The following is a 24650-nucleotide window of genomic DNA, read 5'->3' on the forward strand; positions in this document are numbered from 1 at the left end:
CCTTTTTATTTAATTTGCATTGCAAAGACTTTTATTAACTATTGCAAGCCCGTGTCAGCTTTCTCAAGACAGTGCCGCTAACCCTTGTCAGCTGTGCTAGGCTTTTTCCCTGCAAAACTAATTCCTGCTTAAGACTCCTGTCGTTAACCCTTGCTTGCCTGTGTCGCCTTGCTTGCCTAATCTACTGCATTACTCCATATATTGGGGGAATATTCCACAGAATGTCTCCTAAAACTTTGACAGGTTTCTATCTAAAGTTCCAACGCTCCATTGTTACTTACCTCTGTAAGAATCGATTATTCCCCGCTGCGTGGATCAACTTCTTCCCAGAGTACCTGTGGGAAGAGGTTATCATTGAAGGGATCCGCAGGAAATCTTACAATCTTATAAATTACTAGTACCTGAAGTTCAGATACTCAGGTATCTATTTCATATTATTGCTTTTTTACAGGATTCACAATATCATTACATTAAATTCCTAACCAGTGATCACATTCAAAATTTTGTCCTAGAGTATGGCATTATGAACAGCAATCAGCCAGCATGGCTTTATGAAGGATAGGCCATATCAGAAAATTTGATTGCTTTTAATGGTGAGGTAAGCAAGACTGTGCCCCACAAATGACTGCTTTCTAAACTAAGGTCTGCTGTGCTTAATGAAGTCGTTTGCACATGGATAGGAAACTGGCTACAGAATCAGGTACAGAGGGCTGTTGTTAACATTCTCTACTTGGTGTAAGGTTCTTAGTGGGGTCCCTCAAGGCTCAGTATTGGGTCCACTTTTGTTTAACTTGCTCATTAATGACTTAGGGGAGTAAGTAATGTATCAGTGTATTATTGAATTAGAGAGGGTACAGAGAAGGGCAACTAAGCTGGTAAAAGGTATGGAAAATCTTAGCTATGAGGAAAGACTGACCAAATTGGGGATATTCACACTGGAGAAGAGGCACTTTAAGGGGTGATATGATAACTACTGTGTGTATAAATATATAAGGGGATCATATAATAATCTCTCTAATGCTTTATTTACCAGTAGGTCTTTCCAGCTGACACAAGGTCACTCATTCTGATTAGAAGAAAGGAAGTTCTGTCTAGCTTTAAAGGGGTTGTTCACCTTCAAACAACTAGTTGTTATCAGATAGATCACCAGAAATAACAACTTTTTCCAATGACTTTCTATTTTCTATGTGTCACGGTTTTTCTAATATTGAAGTATAAAGTGTAATTTCTCTCCTTCTGAAGCAGCTCTGGGAGGGGGGGTCGCCGATCCTGTAAACTGTTCTAAATTGATACATTTAGTTGATACATTTCTTATCTTTGTCCCTGCTGAGCAGAATCTCTGGGTTTCATTACAGGCAGCTGTTAGAATTGATACAATTGTTGCTAATACTCCAGAGATGCTGCTGAGAAATGTATCAACTAAATGTTGCAAAATTGTAACAGTTCAGAATCTGCACCTGGATCACTGAGCTGCCAGACTCAAACACCAGAGACAGGAACATTCAACTTTAAACTTAGATTTTGGAAAAAACGTAAAAAATAAATAATGGAAAGTAATTGGAAAAAGTCATTATTTCTAGGGAACAATCTAAAAACAACTAAATTGAAAAAAGTGTTTGGAAGGTGAACAACCCCTTTAAGAAGGTTTTGGATGGCTTTTTAGCAAGTGAGGGAATACAGGGTTATGGAAGATAGCTCATAGTACAAGTTGATCCAGGGACTAGTCTGAATTCCATTTTGGAGTTTTTTTGGGAATTTTTTCCCCCTCTGAGGCAAATTGGAGAGGCTTCAAATTAGTGTTTTTTGCCTTCCTCTGGCAGGTTAAAATAGAATTAAAAAGTTTAACTTGATGGACATTTTGTCTTTTTTCAACCAAACTATATGTAAAGTGTCCTTCAGAAAAGTGTCAATAGTTGTATTCAATAACAGAAAGTAATTTCTGGTTCTTTGTGAAAGCACGTGACCAGGCAAAATGACCTGAAATGGCTGCCTACACACTCATATTACAACTAAAAAAATACACTTGCTGGTTCAGGAATTACATTTTATATTGTATTATGTTACACATCCAGTCTTAGTAGACATTTTTGGCTAAAACTGTATACTATATAATATAATATAGCACCCTATGTAAAAATAAAAACAGGTAGATAAAAAAAAAAAATACATCATAAAAATCATTACAGAATCCCTTTAACCACAGACCTTAGTTTAGAAAGCATTCGTTTGTGGGGCACGATATCCAAAATCCAAATAGATCACATCTACTGCCCCCCACTGTCCAGCATCTTACTGACCTCATCATAAAAAAGTAATCAAATTCATCGGACATGACCAATCCTTCATAAAGCCATACTGATTGCCTGGGAACTCTGACTCCTATATTGTATACACTGATAACTGATTTCGCAAATTTGCCTTTTCTATATCTGTTACAACCATAGTGGTACCATTATTTAAAGGAGCAACACTCTCAACCCACATTTTTTTTACTATTAATGTACTTAATTATGGGTTAGTCTTAGCCTCTGCGCAATGTGCTCATCTTTGCCTATTTTTGCCTTCTGGATTGTGGGTTTACAAAATTTATTATAGATAAATGCAGCTTCTGTCTCCACAGAGTTGTAGTTTTTAAATGTGACTATGAAGATTTTCATTCAGCCAGGTCATGGTATATCTAATATAAGTAATTGTAAAATTCAGTTGAACCAAAGAAGCTGGTCAGATAAGTAGTGAAACGTATTCAATGATTATTCAGTTTTTAAATGCCTCTCTCTTCTTTCCTATTAACTACTTAACTTCTATATCAAGCCACACAGGGAGCTTCTACATTTACTTCTTAAAGTAATTTTTCAATGTAAAAATAAAAACAGGTAAATAAAAAAAATCTAATATAGTTAGTATATTATATTATTATAGTTTACAGTTTTAGCCAAAAATGTCTACTATAAAGGCTGTAGTGACTGGATGTGTAACATAATAGACAGAACACGTCTTCCTGCTTTGCAGCTCTCTTGGTGTCCACTGATTGGTTACCAGGCAGTAACCAATCCATGACTTGAGGGGGGGGCACATGGGTCATAACTGTTTGCTTTTGAATCTGTCCTGCATGCTAAGGATCAATTGCAAACTCACAAACAGTTATGTCCTATTATGGCTCCCATTCAAGTCGCTGACTAACTCAGTGTTAGAGAGCTGCAAAGCAGGAAGTTGTGTTCTGTTCTGTTAGACATCCAGTAACTCCAGCCTTTATAGATTACATTTTTGGCTATTGACTTTATTAGAAACCTTTATTATTTTGCACAGCAAAATATTTTACCCAGTTTTTATTTTTACACTGAACTGTTCCTTTATGGGAATACATTGAGAACAGATTTAATATAATTTTAAATGACAACCATTTCTGTTCTGTGTTTTTAGCTGAAATGTAATGCACCAATCTATTCTCTGAAGGGCATCCCTCAAGGCACTAAAATTAGCTTTTCTGAAATTCATTTTATTTTTATTATTGGTCACTATTAACCAGGGGTTCAATCCAGTATAGCATTTTATTGGTTGGGTTCTCAACAACATAAAATTGTCATGCAACATATTTATAAACTTGTTCCCATTAAATAATTTAGCAGTCCTGTTACTCCAGTCAATATCTGGATAATTATAATTATTTATACTGGATAATATGTGTTAACATTAAGAGATTTGTAACATTATTAGAATGATGTATGTATACAAAAATCTATTATGAATGCAAATCTAAATTATCATTACTTTTCCCAAACTAGCAGCCTTTTCTATTTGCATCAGGAGCTTAGCCTCCTCCTCCTCACTTACATTAGGGGGTCTATAATATACTGCTACTATTAATTTGCTGGACTCTTTTCAATCAGTGAAGAGCTCCACCCATAAGACTTCAGCCCCTCATTTTCTAAAATCATTGTCTCCTTTATAGCTTATAGCTTTAAAATCCTGCCTAACAAACAGCTGTCCTCCCCAGCACCAATGCTGAATTTGTTGCTTTGGACAAGCTGTGGACAAGCACCTTATACTTCCCCTCTTGACTGTAGCAAACCTGCCTCCCTCCAGGCCTGGATTTGTGGAAAGGCCGCCTAGGCCCGGGCCTAGGGTGGCAGGATTTTAGGGGGGCGGCATGCTGCCCAACCACACCCACATTGGTTCAAAAACACTGGGGATGCGCTGGAGATACAATCATTTTTAAAATTTCCCGTGCACCAATCCCCATTGCTCTGGTCCAGATGATGAAAATTTGCACGAATAAAGGGGAGGGGACAGGGGTGACTAACGGCACTGGGCCTAGGGGCGCACACTATGTAAATCCGGCCCTGCCTCCCTCATTAGCCTCTACTGTCCCTTCTCCATCCCCACATTTGCCACTGCCCTCAGTTCTGCATTTCAGATTTCAAGATGACAACCCACTGGCATCTCTAACATGTAAATACTGCATGGAACTACTGCTTCAACACCACGTACCTGTGACAAGACACACAGTGGGGGTCATTTATAAAGTTCGCGCAGCGCATATTTTTCGCAAATGGTTGTATTGCGCATGTTTTTTGCTGAGTGCTAATATATTGCACTGCTCTGCCCGTCTTTCCGGTTTTTGCGAATTCGCAGTGTGAATAAATTTTTGCAAATGGCGCGCAAATGAGACAGGAGTTTGCGCGAGCGCACCCAATGTGCGAGGTTGTTGTGCGCGAAAATAGCGTTAAATTCGCAGTTTGCAAAACTGTTTTGCGAATATTTTATCCGCCACCAAAGTTGTGGCGTAATTGAGTCGCAGAGTGTGCGCATAAAGATTCGCAATTTGCGAATTGTGACATTTATAAAGCCCCTTTAGACATTCGCATTGTGAAGAAAAAATTCGCAATTCTGTATGCACCCTCTTATTCAGCTTTATAAATATAACCATGCGCAGGGCAAATATATTCACTTTGCGAACCAATCTGCCCTGCGCGAAGTTTATAAATGACCCCCAGTGAGTGATACCAGCAAACCCACTTGCACTCATATTTAGTTTCATTCCTCAAAAAATAGGTCAACCTATGTCTTCACTTTCCATTGCATAGAGTAGTGATGTAGCTGGCATGGCAAGTGGCTCTTTACTCCAGTGGAACAGTGGAGTACTGATCAGATAATTGTTTAATTAGATAGTTGTTATCTATCCGTTTGATTACTATGTTTATAAAGCTGTGACCTTTCACATTCATTCTGAACTGCTGTGTATGCTCTCTTACAGGGAACAAGGTAATTGGTAAGTGGAAGCTGGTCCCGTAGGGGTTCTGACCTGCCCTGTCATTCCATTAATGAAACTTCCCACATGGTCCCATTGTGTTGCCATTTAAATTGTACCTGCCACAATTTGTTAATCATTTGAACTAGCAGTAAAGTTTTTGTGAACATAGTAACATAGAAATTCAAGTTGAAAAAAGGAGCATTTCCTTCAGGTTCAATCTTTTCTCCTAAATGAAACCTGCCTATATGATCTAGACTAGAGGAAGGTCAAAAAATCTGAAGCCTCTCCAATTTGCCATAGTGGGGGAAAAATTCTTTCCTAACTCCGAGATGGCAAATGGACCAGTCCCTTGATCAACTTTTTGCTTAAAGCTCATTTCAGTAACATTGAATATTCTTTCTAGCTAAAAAGGTATCCAATCCATTCCTGAAGATATAAATACTGTAATGTATCTGACAGCACAACCACTTCAGGATGAATTGTTGTAAATTGTAAATTGCATGGAATATCCATTTTTCTAATTTCAACAGATGGCCTTGTGCCTGCCGGTCCTACTGGTGAAAAAAATATCAAAGAGAGAGATCCCCCTTATACATTTATAAATGTAACAGGTGGATGGGTCAGGGTCTTCCTAAACCTTCACTTGGGTTACTAACCACTGATTTCGGTACCCGGGCAAGGGGTCCAATTCCCAGCAACTCCCAGTAGGCACAATATAATTAGACTCCTTATCCTCAGGTGGGGCCCTCGCTTATGGTATGGAAGAAGGTAACCACTTGGTATAAGCACACACAGTATTTAATCTTGATCAAATAAGCTTAAAGTGGTTCTTTAAAACAGCAGAACGTTTATTGAACTGGTGGTACACTTCACTAAGCAATTTATGGCAGCAGGTCATTTACACAAATGTATTACTCACATTTACTGCATGATCCTTTATTAGTCAGCTTTGTGAATTGAGCCACCTTTCCTGCCTTTGTTGCACAATCCCCATTGAAGGTACCTCACAGCTGGTCTCACGCTCCAAGGATCTCTCTATCCCTGAGCATAATCACTTGAGTCCTAACCTGTCAGCCTTGTCATAACGCAGGGTGCTAACCCATCACTAATCTCCTGGTTGGAGCCCTAGCTGCTCACTAACTTTCCTGAACTCATCTGTCACTCCTATAGTGACCTATTACATTTTCTGACCTGATACCTGCTTCACCTATTCTGAGACCTACCTTCACCTCAGGCGCTAGCAGCAACACCCCACTTCCAATGGGTGCACTGAAAGAGGCAGAACACATGGCAACATCCTTTTTTTATAACCTATGGGGAACTACTCCCCTGTCCTCTGGGAAAAAGGACCCAGCCTAGCTGGCCAACTAAATCCCTGGGGTATAGAAAAACCTTTAACCTTTTATAAAATATAATAGTGACATCCACTGGCCAGTCACTCAACTGCCAGCAGAATATTTTCACATAGGACAAAGTAAACAGCTTCCCTTGTGTAACTGAGGACCCAATCTAGGTGTCTAAATTATTCCCTAAAGATTAGCAAAACCTTTACCCTCCTACATACATATTCCCGATTAAAGGGGTAGTCTACCCCTTAGTTCAACATGAGTTGCGTACTGTAGTACATATTAAATAAATATCTTTCACAATAATTGCTTTTGGGATTTTGAGATTTTAGAGGTCACAAAATTTGTACTGCTGTAGCAACTCACTTATGTTGTCATTCCAAGATTAATAGCAAGTACAATGGTTTTACCAAGTAAAAATTGTTAGAGATTTTCCTGGTATGATAGGTTTTTACCTTAAACAGATTACTTTTAATCAAGTATCATGCACATGACAACATATTGCATTTTCCATCCTTAAGACTTGGGAAAACAAAAGGTTATTTTTTTTATAGCTTGCTCATTCCATTGTAATGTAACAGAAGACAGCAAATGTTATTGATTTAGAGACATGCAACTGTCCAGAAAAAGCTATTTATACATTATTTAGGACAAACACTGTCATAATGGACAAACAGCAGCAGCATCTGGGATGTTAATGTCTACAAATAAGATTACTCTGGGAAAAGATTAGGACAACGCATTTTGTGTAATTAGATTTCTTAGTTTCAGAAATTAATTGCCTTTTAGCAGTAAAAGCTGTCACTGTGGGAGCCATTAGGTTGTTATAGCTGAATAAAATGCATAATTAGTGACATGATCACGTTAGGAATTGTTTAGTTTTTAACTAATCCAGAAGAAGGTGGATTTGTTTCCAGGTCAGCACATGCCTTTATCAGCAGGGGCAGGTCTCATCTGGTGTGTAGAAGTTGGTAAAAGTCATATATGTGTGAATGAGAACCCAGACCTTGCAACAGCAACAGCAGAGCTATTCATCACTGACTGGTGGGTGACATTGACTGATGAAATAGACCCAGGCCTGGCACTTCACCAGTGTAAGAATTATACGAGCCAAAGAGCAGAATGACAGCTGGAGCACTGTGTCAAGTGGTGTAGAGACCAGAGCTATTAATAATCTGTGCCACATGATCTGCACCACTGGAAACTATGATTTAGACAATGGTTAGAGAATAAAGATTTTACATCTTCTTTGGATAACAATTGTGGCACTTATGACATGGAGTAATGTTCTATCAACTTGCATAGAAATAAGGCAATGAATATATTAAAGGTAACAAAAGGGGAGGCAATGAATTGTGATATAAGAGGAATACCGTTAATCACTTCTTTCATCTTACTTGACAAAAGGCTCTGCAAAGCTGCTGCAAAATAGATTCAGCAATGTAAAAGTATCTTGCAGCTCATATTGGCTTTGTGTTAGTTTGTGTATACATAAAACCCACACATGGGAGAAGGAATACAGTTTTGTTTCAGAACAAAGTTTGGAAAAAACTCTCAGCCAGAATAATAATTTACACCACTTTCAACAAAATAAAAGATAACAGTGGTATCTCTTTCATTTCCCAGGAACATTTTAGTACTGGGGTGTTTTTCTGAACAAAGATTTTTAAGTGAAGCAGTATTTAGTTGTATGAAATTAAATCAAATCTGAAAAACTGGCTTTGCAAAAATTGGGTACCCTCAATACTGATTACTGGAAACACCAAATTGGTTGGATTAGCTCGCTAAGCCTTGAACTTCATAGACAGGTATTTAAAGGTATTTAAAGGGATACTATCATGAGAAATTTTTTTTTTCAAAATGAATCAGTTAATGGTGCTGCTCTAGCAGAATTCTGCACTGAAATCCATTTCTCAAAAGAGCAAACAGATTTTTTTATATTCAATTTTGAAATCTGACATGGGGCTAGACATATTGTCAATTTCCCAGCTGCCCCAAGTCATGTGACTTGTGCTCTGATAAACTTCAATCACTCTTTACTGCTGTACTGCAAGTTGGAGTGATATCATCCCTCCCTTTCCCCCCCAGCAGCCAAACAAAGAACAATGGGAAGGTAACCAGATAACAGCTCCCTAACACAAGATCTGAGAACAACACTCAATAGTAAAAACCCATGTCCCACTGAGACTCCTTCAGTTACATTGAGAAGGAATAACAGCAGCCTGCCAGAAAGCCTTTCTCTCCTAAAGTGCAGGCACAAGTCACATGACCAGGGGCAGCTGGGAAATTGACAAAATGTCTAGCCCCATGTCAGATTTCCAAATTGAATATAATAAATCAGTTTGCAGTTGCAGTATCACTATTAACTGATGTGTTTTGAAAAAAACATGTTTTCCGATGACAGGATCCCTTTAAAGGAGAAGGAAACCCGTCGGCGCAAAAACCCTCCCCCCACCCGTGTGTTGCCTGCCCTCCCTCCTCCCCCCTGGCCTACCTGTCGCGCTGGGCAAATGCCCCTAACTTGTTACTTACCCTTCTGCGCAGGTCCAGTCCACGGAGTTCACAGGTGACATCTTCTTCCACGCAATCTTCTTCCTGCTTTGACCGGCGTTTTGGCGCATGCGCAGTAGGAGCATTTCGCCGGTAAGGATCTACTGCGCATGCGCCAAAAGTCACGAAGTTTTCCGATTTCACTTCGTGACTTTTGGCGCATGCGCAGTAGATCGTACCGGCGAAATTCTCCTACTGCGCATGCGCCGGTCAAAGCAGGAAGATGATCGCTTGGAAGAAGATGGCGTCGGTGAACTCCGTAGACTGGACCTGCGCAGAAGGGTAAGTAACAAGTTAGGGGCATTTGCCCAGCGGGACAGGTAGGCCAGGGGGGAGGAGGGAGGGGAAGCAACACAGGGGAGGGGAGGAGGGTTTTTTGCGCCAATTAGGTTTCCTTCTCCTTTAAGGAGGCCAATTGCAAGTTGTGCTTCTGTTTGCCACTCCTCTGAAGAGAGACAGCATGGGATCCTCTAAGCAACTCTCAAAAGATCTGAAAACAAAGTGTGGTATTTATACAAAGGGCCTGTAGGTGTCACTGTGCACAAGAGTTGACATGTTATGGCTGCATGAACCTGCTAATAAAGCACTGTTATACTCTACTCATCCTCGGCTACCAAAACATAACAACTTGGTGATGAGATGCCTCTTCTATCTCTGCAGCAGCCTGCACCTTTTCTTTGTAAAAAATAAGCAGCTTTACATTGTACGTGCTTCATTAAAGCCACTTTTTTACAAAGACTGTGTCCTGGCATTGCCCTCCGGATTAGCACCCAAGATGCGGGAGATGTAGTTGCCTAAGGAAAGGGATTCACTGCAAAACCATGCTTTCACTGGAGTTCAACACAACACACTGCAAATTATGCTATATGTCCTGCAAAAGCTGTACAGTACCGCAAATGCAAAAAGGTAGGGCATTTTGCTTACATCTGTCGTAGTTTTGCTAAAGATGTTCATGAAGTCTCTACTACAAATGTTACAGTATTAAGTGTGGATAGAGCTGGTACATTTATTCCAGACAAGTTTATATGCACTGTCAATATCAATACTGCTTCGGCTGACAAGGGACACTCCATTAACCTGATGCTTGATACAGGTTCAGCTGTTTCTATACTACCAAAGGATATTTTCTTGAAATACTTTGCAAAAGATCCGCTTGTTGCACCTGCCCTGAAACTAGTCAGTTACTACTGCTATACTTGGAAGGGATCTCTTTGCTGCATTAAACCTACAATTAGTTGATGGTCTCATTATTACAGCACCAGTGACTGCCACACAGCCAGTGTCTAAAATTTCACCGCAAAACAACACTTCACTGGGCTGTGCAAAGAACTTTGTACACAAAGTTAAGTTGAGACCAAATTTAAAACCAGTACCATTTCCTGATTCCGCATTGGAAAAACTTGCTATTGATATTGTCGGTCCTTTTTCAGATGCTCCTATAAACTGCAGATTTACTATAACCTTGATAGACTATTACAGTAAGGGGCAAATTCACCAACGGTCGAATATCGAGGGTTAATTAACCCTCGATATTCGACTGGGAATTAAAATCCTTCGACTTCAAATATTGAAGTCGAAGGATTTTAGTGCAAAAACTGTGATCGAACGATCAAAGGAATAATCGTTCAATCGAACGATTAAATCATTCGAATCGAACGATTCGAAGGATTTTAATCCAACGATCGAAGGATTATCCTTAGGCAAGCCTATGGGGACCTTCCCCATAGGCTAACATTGGGTTTGGTATGTTTTAGTTGACGAAATAGGGGGTCAAAGTTTTCTATTAAAGAGACAGTACTTCGGCTATCGAATGGTTGAATAGTCGAACGATTTTTAGTTCGAATCCTTCGATTCGAAGTCGTAGTCGAAGGTCAAAGTAGCCCATTCGATGGTCGAAGTAGCCCAAAAAACACTTCGAAATTCGAAGTTTTTTTACTTCGAATCCTTCACTTGAGCTTGGTGAATTGGCCCCTAAATGTCATGAAATTGCATTTGTTTCTCATATAACATCAGCTACAGTAATAACATTTCTGTCTACAGTCTTCAGCAGAGAAGTTAATTCAAAGGAGTTAATATCAGACAACGGACCACAGTTTGTCTCATCTGAGTTTGAATTCTTTCTGAGAGAGAGACATATTGTGCCTAGGAAATCTTCAGTGTATTACCCACAAGCAAATTGGAGAAATCAAGTGATTTAACAGAAGTCTGAAAGAAGCACTACAGAGCAACAACCCAATCATCTCCAGCTCAATTATTATTACATGGCAGACAGATGTGCACTAAGTTACATGTTGCAGACATCAAACTTACACAAAATACTGTGCCTACAAAATCATCTACTGCTGACATTGTGAAATGTCAACAAGCCAAATGCAAGGCTTATACTGACAGAAAATGTGGTGCCAGAGAAGTACACTTTCACCCTGGATCTTTAGTCAGAATTAAGAAACCTGGAATACTGAAACAAGGACAATCTAAATTTACTACACCATTTGAAGTGAGACGCCAGCAAAGACCATACACATATTAACTGTATGATGGACGCATATGGAATGCAAGTCATCTTGCTCCTGTTAGATATGACTTTGAAGAAGCTCCATTTGATGAAGGACATTTCCTACTCCTACTGCCAACTGCAATAGACCTGAAGAAAGTGAACCTATAAGGCATACTGAGAGAATCAGAAAACTACCTGCATGGACCAAGGACTTTGTGATGTGAAGAATATATAATATTGTTTTAAAATGCATACTGTTTAATTGTTGCTGTTTATTGTTTATAGTTGTCCAAATGCTTTCCTACTATAGGGGGAATATGTGGTGTTTATACAAATGGCCTGTAGATGTCACTGTGCTCAAGACTTATACTGTGCATACTTTCTATACTGCTTGTGGTGTAGAGTTGTTATACTCTACTCATCCTCGGCTACCAAAACATAACATACTGCTTACAACAAAGGGACTAGGAAGAGCTGGAATGCATATAGCTAGATGGTCAGCAAGGCTACTGAGTTTTAACTACAAAATGCAATACAAACCAGGTTTGAAAAATGGCACTGCTGATTGTTTGTCACGTTTACCTTTACCTGCAGCTTCTGATACACTGGATGAGGACATAGAAGTTGCAGCACTGACTGATTTACTATCATCTACACAGTTACTTATTTTAAGCAAGCTTGTCGCACATGTCCAATTCAAGTAAAACAAGGGACATTCCTGCGTCCCCGCCGCACCACTAGACCACCAGGGTGAGTTACTTTCCTCACATTAACCCCCTCTCTAGGGGGGCCACTGGACCCCCAGGTCTCTCAGGAAACTTAGAATGTAATTGCTTCCTGAGATGATCAGTCCTAATATCACCAACAGGAACCCAAGAGTTTTCCTAAGGACCATAGCCCTTCCATTTCACAAGTTATTGCAACTTACCCCTGCACTAAGCAAGAATCGAGGAGTTCTTGGACAATGAATTCAGGCTGACCCTTAACCAATACTGGGGGAGGAAAGGATTGTTGGTGCACCTGTGTGGCAGGTTTCAGGAGGGAAACATGAAAATAATTAGAAATTTTGAAATTATCAGGGAGTTTGATACGAACAGATGAAGGGTTAATTATTTCAATGATGGGATATGGACCAATAAACCTGGGCCCCAACTTGAGGGAAGGGACCTTTAACTTAATATTTTTTGTAGACAACCATACAGAATCTGCCACCTGATATTTGGGTGCCTCTCTACGAGACCTGTCGGCTGCTCTTTTTTAAGCGGCTGTAGCTGCAGAAAGAGAGTCGTGCACCCCAGACCAAATTTTTGCAAGCTGTTTGATAAAAGAATTGACAGAGGGTACAGGGACAAAGAACCAGAAAAGGAAAATTCTTTGGGATGTAAACCGTTAACAATAAAAAATGGAGATTCACCAGTTGAAGAATGAGCATTATTGTAAGCAAATTCTGCCCAGGGTAACAGTTCAGCCCATGAGGACTGGTTGTCAGACACATAAAACCTTAGAAATTGTTCAAGGGGCTGATTAACCCTTTCTGTTTGCCCATTAGTTTGAGGGTGGTACGCTGTAGAAAAAGATAACTCAATTCCAACCAAAGAGCAAAATGCTCTCCAAAACTTCGAAACAAATTGTACCCCTCCATCTGAAACAATATTCACCGGAAAACCATGTAACTTAAAGATATTGGAAACTAATAACTCAGCCAAGCTTTTGGCAGAAGGGAGGTGTGGGAGGGAAATGAAGTGACTCATTTTGCTGAACCTGTCCACCACCACCCAAATTATAGTCTTCCCCTGAGAAGGAGGAAGATCGTCAATAAAATCCATCGAGAGATGGGACCAGGGTCTGTTAGGGATAGGTAGTGGCCTTAACAATCCCTGCGACAAATTCCTGGAGGATTTTGATCTTTGGCAAACAGAGCCATCAACAAATCTTTTGACATCCTGCTTAAAGGAAGGCCACCATACATTGCGAGACTTGAGGGACACCGTTTTAGTGATGCCATTTTGGAATTATGGGCTTCGCCCAGCACCTGTTCCCTCAAATTCTCGGGAACAAATAAACTCCCAGGGGGAGTTTCTACAGGGGCAGAAGACTGGACTGAGGATAATAGGGTGGCAAGATCTGATCCCAGAGCTGCCAAAATTAACTCACCAGGAATGATAGAAATGCACTCACTAAAATCAGATGAGTTGGATTCAAAACTTCTAGAGAGTGCATCTGCCTTGGTGTTTTTGGAGCCAGGCCTGTAGGTAAGGGAAAAATTAAACCAGGTGAAAAATAAAGCCCATCTGGCCTGCCTAGGATTCAGCCGCTTGGCAGACTCGACTTAACATTGGTAACCCCAGAATGAAAGGAAGTACCCTTCTCACACCTTCTCTACCTCTGTCTTCTATATACTTGGATGGCAAGAGCCATGAGGTCATCCAAGTAAGAAGATAATGGATAATTAACTAAGCTATCTTTGACAGAATCTGAGAGCCCTATCCGGGAACTGGCTACGAAGAGCCATGTCGTTCCACCCAGTTTCTACTGCCCATCGGCGGAATTCAGTGCAATACACCACCGCATCCCATTTTCCCAGGCGTAATTTACGAATCATGGAATCGGCAGATGATGGCCGATCCGGGTCATCATAAAGTATCGCCATAGTGTGAAAGAAGGTTTCTAGGGAAAAGCGGGCAGGATCAGTGGGAGGTAATCTAAGGGCCCAAATTTGGGGATCACCCAGTAATAGGGTCATTACAAACCTCACTTTTTCCTCACCAGTAGCGGAAAACTGAGGAAAGAATTTTGATCTATCCCCATTAAATTTTTCGGGAAAGACAATTCATGGGTTTTTAATATGTTACACATCATGGCAGAAGAACCCACTGGAATGGCCATAGGAGGGGTGACTACTGGAGCTGGAGACTGTAGAGAAGTCAGCGGTTCAGATTATGGAAGCCCTGCATGAGATAATCTTGCTTCCGCTCATGATCCTCCAAGCGCTGAAATAAGGTGGTTAGAAGACGGAGGAACGGCAGCAGTGGAGTGACCTTCATCTTCCATGGCCCGTTTAATGTCACGGTCGGCACCCAACACCAGAACAAATGCCAAGCACCATGGTCTCGGCTCGTGCTTCACCTGTAGTGTGACCGCCTTTGGCCTCGGGAGGAGCCCTCAGCTACTTGGATGCCACCAGGACTTAAATGAGAGGTGCAAGGCTAGAGGTTCTGGATAGGCAGAGGGGCACGACTGTTAGCTAGAGCCTTTAGGCCGAAGTTCACGGTACAAGGTACAATAGAGTAGTCAGATCAGGCCGGGGCAGACAGAGAATGAACATAGTCAAGCAGGCAAGGGTCTAACCAGGAAGTCAATCAGAGGGGTTAAGCAGAAGAGGTAGTCGGTATTCAGGCAATGGTCAGGATTCAGAGGTCAGAATAGTTAAAAGCCAGACAGGGGTCACAACAGGAATCAAACAGGTTCAAAACAGATTAGCAAAAGCTCAGATAGCACTAGGAACAAACTCCTATAACGGGCAATGAACTGCAACCTAAAAATCCCTTTTATACCGTGTGAATTTTGCGCCATTGCACGCATCTGCGCGCTGACGTCATCACGCCAGCGCATCCGGGTCTATAAAGAAGACGAGACTTGGGTGCGCGTGCCCTAAGGAGCAGCAATGGTGCAGGAAGAAGAGCGGTGTGGCGGGCGTCCCCACCGCACCACTAGACCACCAGGGTGAGTTACTTTCCTCACACTATGTTGTCTGTGGAGCTCACCATTTACTGGTACCAGAGACCTTGTGAGAAAAGCTCATACAACTTGCACATGAGAGTCATCAAGGAATTGTACATACAAAACAAAGACTATGAGAACTATGCTGGTAGCCAGCAATGGATGCCGATGTGGTAACTGTCATTCATTCTTGTGTTACTTGTCAGAATCATGACAAAACAGCTATCACACATACACCACCACTTCAGCCAGTACCATTCCCTGATTCAGCATGGGAAAAACTTGCGGGTCCTTTTACAGATGCTCCTATAGACTGTAGATTTGCTATAACCTTGATAGACTATTACAGTAAATGACCTGCATTTGTTTCTAATTTAACATCAGCTACAGTAATAACATTTCTGTCTACAGTCTTCAGCAGAGAAGGTAATCCAAAGGAGTTAATATCAGACAAAAGACCACAGTTTGTCTCATCTGAGTTTTAATACTTTCTGAGAGAGAAGAATATTGTGCATTGGAAATCTTCAGTGTATTATCTACAAGCAAATGGAGAAATTGAGCGATCCAACAGAAGTCTGAAAGAAACACTACAGACAGCAAATCTAACTGGGAAATCTTGGAAGTATTTACAACAGAGTTCCTACATAACTACAGAGCAACGCGCCATGCAACAACCCAATCATCTCCAGCTGAATTACTACATGGTAAACAGATACACACTGTTACATGTTGCAGACATCAAACTTCCACAAAATACTGTGCCTACAAATTTGTCTACGGCTGAAATTGTTAAACGTCAACAAGCCAAATGCAAGGCTTATTCTGACAGAAAACGTGGTGCAAGAGAAGTGCACTTTCAGCCTGGATCATTAGTCAGAATTAAGAAACCTGAAATACTGAAAAAATTGAATGCATAATATTGCTTTAAGATGCATACTGTTTATTTGTTGTAGTTTATTACATTTGCCTAAATGCTTTCCTACTATAGGGGGAATATGTGGTTTTATACAAAGGGCCTGTAGGTGTCAATGTGCACATGAGTTATACTGTGTATACATAGTACCTTCTAGACAGCTTAAAGTGTTAGTTGAAGCTACTGTTGAAGTGTAACCTGCTAATAAAGCACTGTTATACTCTACTCATCCTTGGCTGCCAAAACATAACACAAAGATTGTTCAGTATCATGGTTTAGGGGAAGGCTACAAAAGGCTCTCAGAGGTTTAAACTTTCAGTTTCAACTGTAAGGAATGTAATCAGGAAATGGAAAGCCACAGGCACAGTTGCTGTAAAACCATGGTCTAGCAGGCCAAGAAAATTACAGGAGCGGCATATGGGGAATTGTGACAATGTTACAGACAACCCAAAGATCACCTCCAAAGACCCACAAGAACATCTAGCTGCAGATGGTGTATCTGTACATTGTTCTAAAAATTCAGCACATATTTCACAAAGAACATCTGTATGGCAAGGTGATGAGAAAGAAGTCTTTTCTGCACTCATGCCACAAGCAGAGTCACTTGTTGTATGCAAAATCTCATTTAGACAAGCCACAGTAATTTTGGAACAAAGTGCTTTGGACTGATGAGACAAAAATGTAGTTATTTGGTCATAACAAAAAGCGCTTTGCATGGCAGAAGATGAACACTGCATTCCAAGAAAAACACCTACTACCTACTGTCAAATGTGGTGGAGGTTCCATCATGTTGTGGGGTTGTGGGGCTAGTTCAGGGCTAGTTCAGGGACTGGGGCCCTTGTTAAAGTCAAGGGTCGGATGAATTCAACCCAATATCTAAATTCTTCAGGATAATGTTCAAGCTTCAGTCATAAAGTTGAGGTTATGCAGTGGTTGGATATTCCAACAAGACAATGACCCTAAACACACTTCGACATCTACAAAGGCATTTATGCAGAGGAAGAAGTACAATATTCTCAAATGGCTATCACATTCCCCCAACTTGAATATCATCGAAAATCTATGGATGATTTGAGGCAGCCCATTGGTAGAAAGTGACGTCACACCCAATCGCAGGAGAAGCCACAAGGGAAACACACGCCAGCAGGGTCCCTCCATAAGCACAAACAACCTGTGATATTTCTGTACATTTGTGATTGATTCAAACAATGAAATGTGAGTGCAAAATTTGTTTTAAAGTATTTTTATCTAAATAAATGATGTTACACTATTTGGATTTATATTTCTCTGCATGGGAGTAAAAGTGGACCTAGATGAACAGTGGGATCTGCTAAAATTACGAGCATTACACCAAGTGGTTAAATAATTGAAAATGATGCGGATCGCATCGGAGCTCACCCGGTAATGCTGTGCCTTCCCGGCCGCTGCCTTTGCGAGACGCCAGGTACTTCATGCCGGTAATCAATGCAGATAAAACAATGCTCCCGCGTGCATTTATTGCATTTTATTGTATATATTTATGTATCTTTTTTTTTTTTGTAACTTGTTTTTATTGTAAATGATAGTAAAATCACATGACATATTTGTACGTTTCCATAAAGTAAAAATTGTAGTGATTATGACATCAAGTATAAAACATTTCAACAACTTTTTAAACATTCAGCTCAGTTGTGGTGAATAGCATGAGGAGTATGTCCTATGGGCATTAGTTTAAATAGGAGGTTAGCAATCTGTTAACCTGGTGACTTCTGGGAGGCGCATTATCAGGTTGCAGTTGTTCTCGTTGCAGTGTTGCCAGATAGTGGTATGATTCCATGATCAAAGGGTGATCCTTCAAAGATTCTATATCATACCATGATGTATGTCTAAAGGTATAAATTGTGAGGTATTTGATTTGTTGTGGGAGGTGTGTTATGTAGGTTAACCAAATATTAAAGAATTTTGATGTATTGTGTTCTTTTCTGCTTATGGTTTCTAGCCAGTCCATATGGAAAATACGGTGTAGTTTTTGTTTCACCAATATCAATGGTGGGGGGTCAGTATGTAGCCATTGTTGTAGAATAGTTTTCCTGGCTGCTGCTGCCAATCTTCCCATGAGGTGTTTTTCAGTTTTTGTAATTTGTGTGAACGAGGTAGTGTTGCTGAATAAAGCCCATTCCATGTGTGTTTGGAGGGGTTTCCCAATCATTTGTGCACCGAATTGAATGACCTCTTCCGAAAAGGATTGCACTAAAGGAAATGACCATATGGTATGTACTAGGTTTGCTTTAGGATTGCGGCATTTTAAGCATTCATCTGGGGAGAGGTTACCCATCTTAAAAATTGGAGTAAGATATGAGTTATGGAGAATCTGCAGTGACATTTCCTGATATCTGCTTGCCGGAAGCAGTGTCATAATTTTAGTATGTTGTTTCAGAATATCTGCTTCTGTGGTATGAGGTATCTCTGTAGTCCAATTAGGTTGGGTTTATTTTCATTATCTAGGTCTATTAACGGTTTAATGGTGTGATAAATGTGTGAAGTTGTGAGTTTCTTATTTTTGTTTTTCCAGAGTTGGTTTAATAGGTTAATTTTGTCATTGTTTTTTAGGAGTCTTAAAGGACAAGGAAAGGCAAAAAAATAAAATCCCATTTTTACTTTCTTTAATGAAAAAGAAACCTTTCTCCAATATACTTTAATTAAAAAATGTGTACCGTTTTTATAAGAAACCCGACTGTATGCAGTGAAATTCTCCCTTCATTTACTGCTGTGGATAGGAATTGTCAGATGGTCCCTAACTGCTATGGGGAACAATCATACTTATGAACAGCAGGGGGAGCCCTCATCTAACGTCCCAGCCATGCAGAACTCAAGCAGCTTTGTTTATGACGATCCCTAAGCAGCAGAGACCACACTGAGCATGTGCAGGGTCAGGGTCAGGCCAAGATGTTTAACAAAGTTGCAAGATGACAGCCCCCTGTGGCCAACTTTGAAAGCATAAATCATTTGTTTGATTAGGCTTGTGGTGCAGTCAGTTCATGCTTATGTTTAGTATACAAAATACAGCATTTCTAGCCTTATTCTACTTTAGACTTTCCTTGTCCTTTAATGTAGTATTTGCAAAGTGAATGATTTGCAGACCTAAGTATATATGGGTGTTTATAAACGGAAATTTTTCTGTCAGTTTATTTAAAGAGAGTACTGAATATTTGTTGTCTAGTATGTCATGTATGTTATGTAAACCATTTACACTCCAGTGATAGAGAATATGATTTTGTATACCTGGAAGTTTTTATTGTCTATCCATGATAAGTAGGGGGAGAAGTATGGTGAGATATTTTGTTTTTTCCTGACTGAGTGCCATGCTTTATATGTATCTAGAAATAGTGGGTTATATTTTATGTGTGTTGGAATGCTTTGTAAAGGTGTATGTAATAGGTAGTTTAATGAATGGTTGTCAGTTTGATCCTGGTCTAAAGAGAGTGTCGTGTTTTAAGTCTAAGTCTCCTGCGTATCGAAGAAGGGCTGCTTTGTTATAAGCCTTAATGTTAGGGAAATTGAGACCGCCTAGAGTTTTGGGTTGTTGTAGTTTAAAGAGACTGATTTGTGTTTTTTTTTATTCCATATGAAGGTTTTGAATATTTGGTTTAGTCGTTTTTGATCAGTTGGATTAATGCAGTATGGTAACATCTGTATTGGGTATAAGAGTTTGGGGAATAAAATAATTTTAATGAAATGTATTCTGCCCAGGAATGACAGGTTAATGTGTTTCCATTGTAGCGTTTCCTGTTGTATGGTGTCAATTATTTTCCTTATTTTTAAGGAATATAAATCTTTGTGGTGCAAGGGGATTTTGATTCCCAGGTATTTAATGGTTTGTTTTGTTTTTTTGAAGGGGAAGTGTGAAAGCCAATCTGTGTTTTCTGTATGATGCAATTGAAGGACTTCTGATTTGTCTAAATTGATTTGAAATCCTGCTATTTTGCCAAATCTCTGTATGATCTGCAGGAGAGCGGGTATTTCTGTTTTTCGTTGATTGACAAAAAGCAGGATATCATCAGCAAAAGCTGTCACTTTAAGATTTGTTTGGCCTATTTGTATCCCCTGTAACTGTTAGCATTTAAATATATGTCTTACAGTGGATCAATTGCTATGTTGAAGAAATGAGGTGACAGCGGGCAGCCTTGGCGTGTACCTCTGCTGATTACAAATCTGTCTGAATTAGTGTTATTAACTGTTAAGAATGTAGTGGGTGATAAATATAACGTTTTATATAGATTAAAGGTTTCAATGCCAAAATGTTGGAATTTAAGTAAGCAACGTAAATGTGCATGTGATATCCTATCAAAAGGTTTATCTGTGTCTAAGTTTATTAACATTCCATGTTTTCTTTTTTCTAGGTTACTATGATAGATTGCTGTTACTATTTTCCTAACTGCTTGGACTGGGTGACGGTGTTTGATGAAACCTACTTGGTGTTCGGTAAGTATTGAGGGTAAAATTTGTTGTAATCTATCTGCCATTATTTTAGTCAGTATTTTAAAGTCCTGATTAAGTAATGATATTGGTCCGTATGAGGTTGGGTCTGTTAAATCTCTTCCTTCTTTGGGAACCAGTATTATTCTAGCTACGTTGGCTTCATGCCATAGAGGTGTGCCTTGTAAGGTGATGAAGGGTGGGTGTTCCCCCCCGAAACGTTGATGTTTGGTGGCTGAATAAAAGGGGATAATCCCCGACTGCACTAATCGGTGTGTGTGCAAATCCGTTTTTTTTTTACCCCGGCCGGGTCAACAGAAGGAACGCACCACCAGCTTGCAGGATTGGTGAATTACAGGTGTGCGGTAGGAGAATTACATTATGCCTTGTAAGGTGTCATTATATAGTTTAGATAGGATGGGTGTTATATCTGTTGACAGGTGTTTGTAAAATTCTGCCGAGAGGCCATCGGGTCCTGGTGTTTTCCCATTTTTTAATTGTGTGATTGTATGTGATAATTCTCTCTTTGTTATAGGTGCATCTAATATCTCACAGTCTTGAACTGTCAATTTATGAAGACCGGCTTCCCATAGAAATTTCACACCGTCTTGTGGATCATCAGAGGATGACTCGTAAAATTTCCCAAAATGTTCGGCTATTATGTTTCTATTTTGTTTCGTGTCATGTGTCCATCCATTTGGTGTTTTAATTTTCTGTATATATGTGTTGCGGACCCTTCTTTTAGCTATGTGTGCCAATAATTTTCCTGATTTGTTACCATATCTGTAAAATGTGTTTGCAGTATGATGATTGATTTGTGTGCTTTTTCCGTTAATAAAATATCAAAGAGTTCCTTTGTTTCTTTGTATTTATTTTTGTCTTCTTGTGTATTTGTTTTTTTAAAGGTCGTGTAATGGTTGGTTAATTGTTTTTGTAAGAAGTTGTATTTTTCATTATAATTCTTCCTTTGTTTGATTAAGTATGAGATAACTTGTCCTCTCAATACTGGTTTAGCCGCTGCCCACAACAGTTGTGGGTTATCCCAATGATCAATATTATCGTCTATGTAATTGGCCCAACTTGTTTTTAAAAAGGTTTGGAAGTCTTCACTAGTGCACAGATATGCCGGGAATCTCCAGTTATAAGAGTTAGGTTGGGTGTAGGTAATTTTAAAGTGAGTGAGATTAGTGCATGGTCTGAGATGTCTATACTGCTGATGTTAGTTGATTTCAACCACGGTAGTAGTGTCTGCGATAGGAATAAGTAGTCTAATCTGGAATGCGTGCCATGGACTCCTGAATAAAACGTATAGTCTTTAGTTGTAGGATTAGTGTGTCTGTATGTGTCACATAGTTGTAAAGTATCACATGTTGTGTGTATAGGTTTTGCTCTGTTACGTGAGTGTGCAGTAGGCTTGCCTGATTTGTCCATGAAATCATCCCAGACAGCATTGAAGTCTCTTCCTAAAATGAGATTTGAAGCCTCCCAGGAAGTTATTTTCTGTAGCACATCTGTAAAAAAAGATTTGTTATCATCATTAGGTGCATAAACATTCACTATTGTGTATTTGGTACCAGCAATGTCTAAATCTATAATCAGGTATCGGCCATTTTTGTCATTGTAGATTTGTGAGACAGTACATTGTAAGTTTATGCAAATTAATATCGCTACCCCCCTCGATTTGGTTTTATAAGAAGCATCTAATGTTTTCTGTATCCATTTATCGTGTAATTTTCTGGTATCTGTAAATTTCCAATGTGTTTCCTTTTAAAGCACTATTTGGGCTTTTTCTTTTTGTGATTTATCTAGCACCTTTCGTCTTTTAACTGGAGAGTTCAGGCCTCCCACATTCCAAGAAATTATTTTAAAGTGGTCAATACGTTTTTTTGAAAGGGTTTCGGAGCCTGTCGTATGTGTAGAGTGCATATTTTAACCTATTCCCATTTTCAAGTGGTCAATTTGCAAGGTATGAGTGTGGTTTGGGAGTGGTCTGTCCCAGCGAGCAGACCCAGTCCCTAGGTTAAGTCACATAGGATTTATGGTGAAACCATAGAGCATATATTTGTATTTGTTTCGTATCTGGAATTGTATTGAGCTGATATAAACAATAACTATTCAAACTGTAAAGTAACATAGTAGTCAAAAGAGAGTAAAAGAACAGCTCCTGGTTACTTCTCAATTTAGTTTGCTCTGCTTGAGTTTCAGGTAGTTGAGTTAACATAGAAAAACAAACATTTCACATCTTGCCCTTCATATTATTGTCCAACCTTGATATTTCACTCATGGAGAGGAGATTGGTTTCGAAGACAGAAGAAATATATTCCTTTAGAACGTTTTTCTTGTAAGTCATTTATGTTTCAATGAGGAATAAGAGTATTTCTTCACTGTAAGTCACAGAAATATATTTTCCCAGTTGGTATCTTAAGTGTGTTCTGTGTCTCTTGTTTTCCCTTCATAATATTCCTTAGCGAGTTTTGGACTTTCAAAAAACAGAGGTTTTCCATTGTCTTTGTCTATGATTTTAAGCTTCGCTGGGAATAATAGGGAGAATCTGTATTCAGGTTCCGAGTCTGTTGGGTCAACTTCTTGAGTTGTCTTTTTTACTTTTGATTTTGTTTGTTTTTGTGGTTGAATGGCCTAGATATTTGTCCATGGTTAGTATTGGACGGTCATAGGGTGGATATTTATGGTTAGAATTCCAATTGGATTTTTGAGTGGTCTGAAATTGGAATGAACTCTCTTTGTGTGTTTTGTTTGGTATGTTGATCTCCTTCTTGTGGGCAAGTTGGGAATGTTCAGTCCATTATGGTCCCATTACATTCAATAGGTTAGAGTTGTGTAGTTCTTTGGTTGTCTGTTTTCTTGAAAGTATGCAGCACCGTTATACGATGTTGTATAATTGCGGAAATATATATATAGCTGTAAGTGGTTGAGGCTATATATACTGTATGGAATTGTAGCTCATGAAACATTTGATGAGCCAGGTAATGTGTTTGGTAGTTAGGCTTAAAAGTTCCAATGTTGGCTGTGGTATTTACAGTATAGAGTAGTTATTTGTAGTTCGAGTTGCAGTGCGCAGTTATAGTTCAGGTCATCAAATTGCGCTGATAAGTTGTATTTGAGATAGCCCAATTGGTATATCAGTACAGTGGGTTCTATATTGGCTCTTTTTAATGCGTGTTGTATGTCATAATATAACCAAGGATCAGTTTGTTTCTGTTAGATGGAATTCGTTGGGTATAATCCCGTTCACCGGATCAATATGTGTGCCTTGTTTTGGATTATATTGTGTTCCGGTGTTTGTCAGGGCCTTAAATTTAGTATTCCCCATCCTCCCTTAACCGGGTCTCGCCAGATTTTGTGGGATTGGGTGTATTTACTCTTACTGATCAGAACCTTGGTGGAACCATGTGATTGTGGCGATTCGGTTTGGGTGTACAAGGTTTGCTCTCAGAAACGAAAAGGACCGCTTCAACTCACCACCACTTAGCTGTTCCTCTGTAGTGCCGGGTGCTCAGTCCGCAGTGTCCCCACTGCCAACAGTAATATACGAACAGGAGGACGGCACTCCGGTAAAAAGCAGGTTTTTATTGTAGAGAACTGCAAGAATACATAAACCTTACGCGTTTCGGGAACACCTTCCCTTAATCATAGGCATACAGAATGGATCGAACACATGCATTATATACTATAAATGTCTAGCGACCTCTGTTGGTTATCAGAGTTCTTACAGCTAAAAGATATATACATATATTTTTTCTTATACTTTATTATGTTTTGTAAATCAATAAAATCAATCACACTCTGTTAAAATATGTAAAACCAAAAAAGGGGGGGAAGGGGATTGTCTAGCCTTGGAAGTTGCATATAGTTGTCAATTAGAGCTGAAGTGTAGCAATATAATAATAACATAAATCC

The sequence above is a fragment of the Xenopus laevis genome, chromosome 1S (genome assembly GCF_017654675.1).
Source record: "Xenopus laevis strain J_2021 chromosome 1S, Xenopus_laevis_v10.1, whole genome shotgun sequence".
Taxonomy (NCBI): domain Eukaryota; kingdom Metazoa; phylum Chordata; class Amphibia; order Anura; family Pipidae; genus Xenopus; species Xenopus laevis.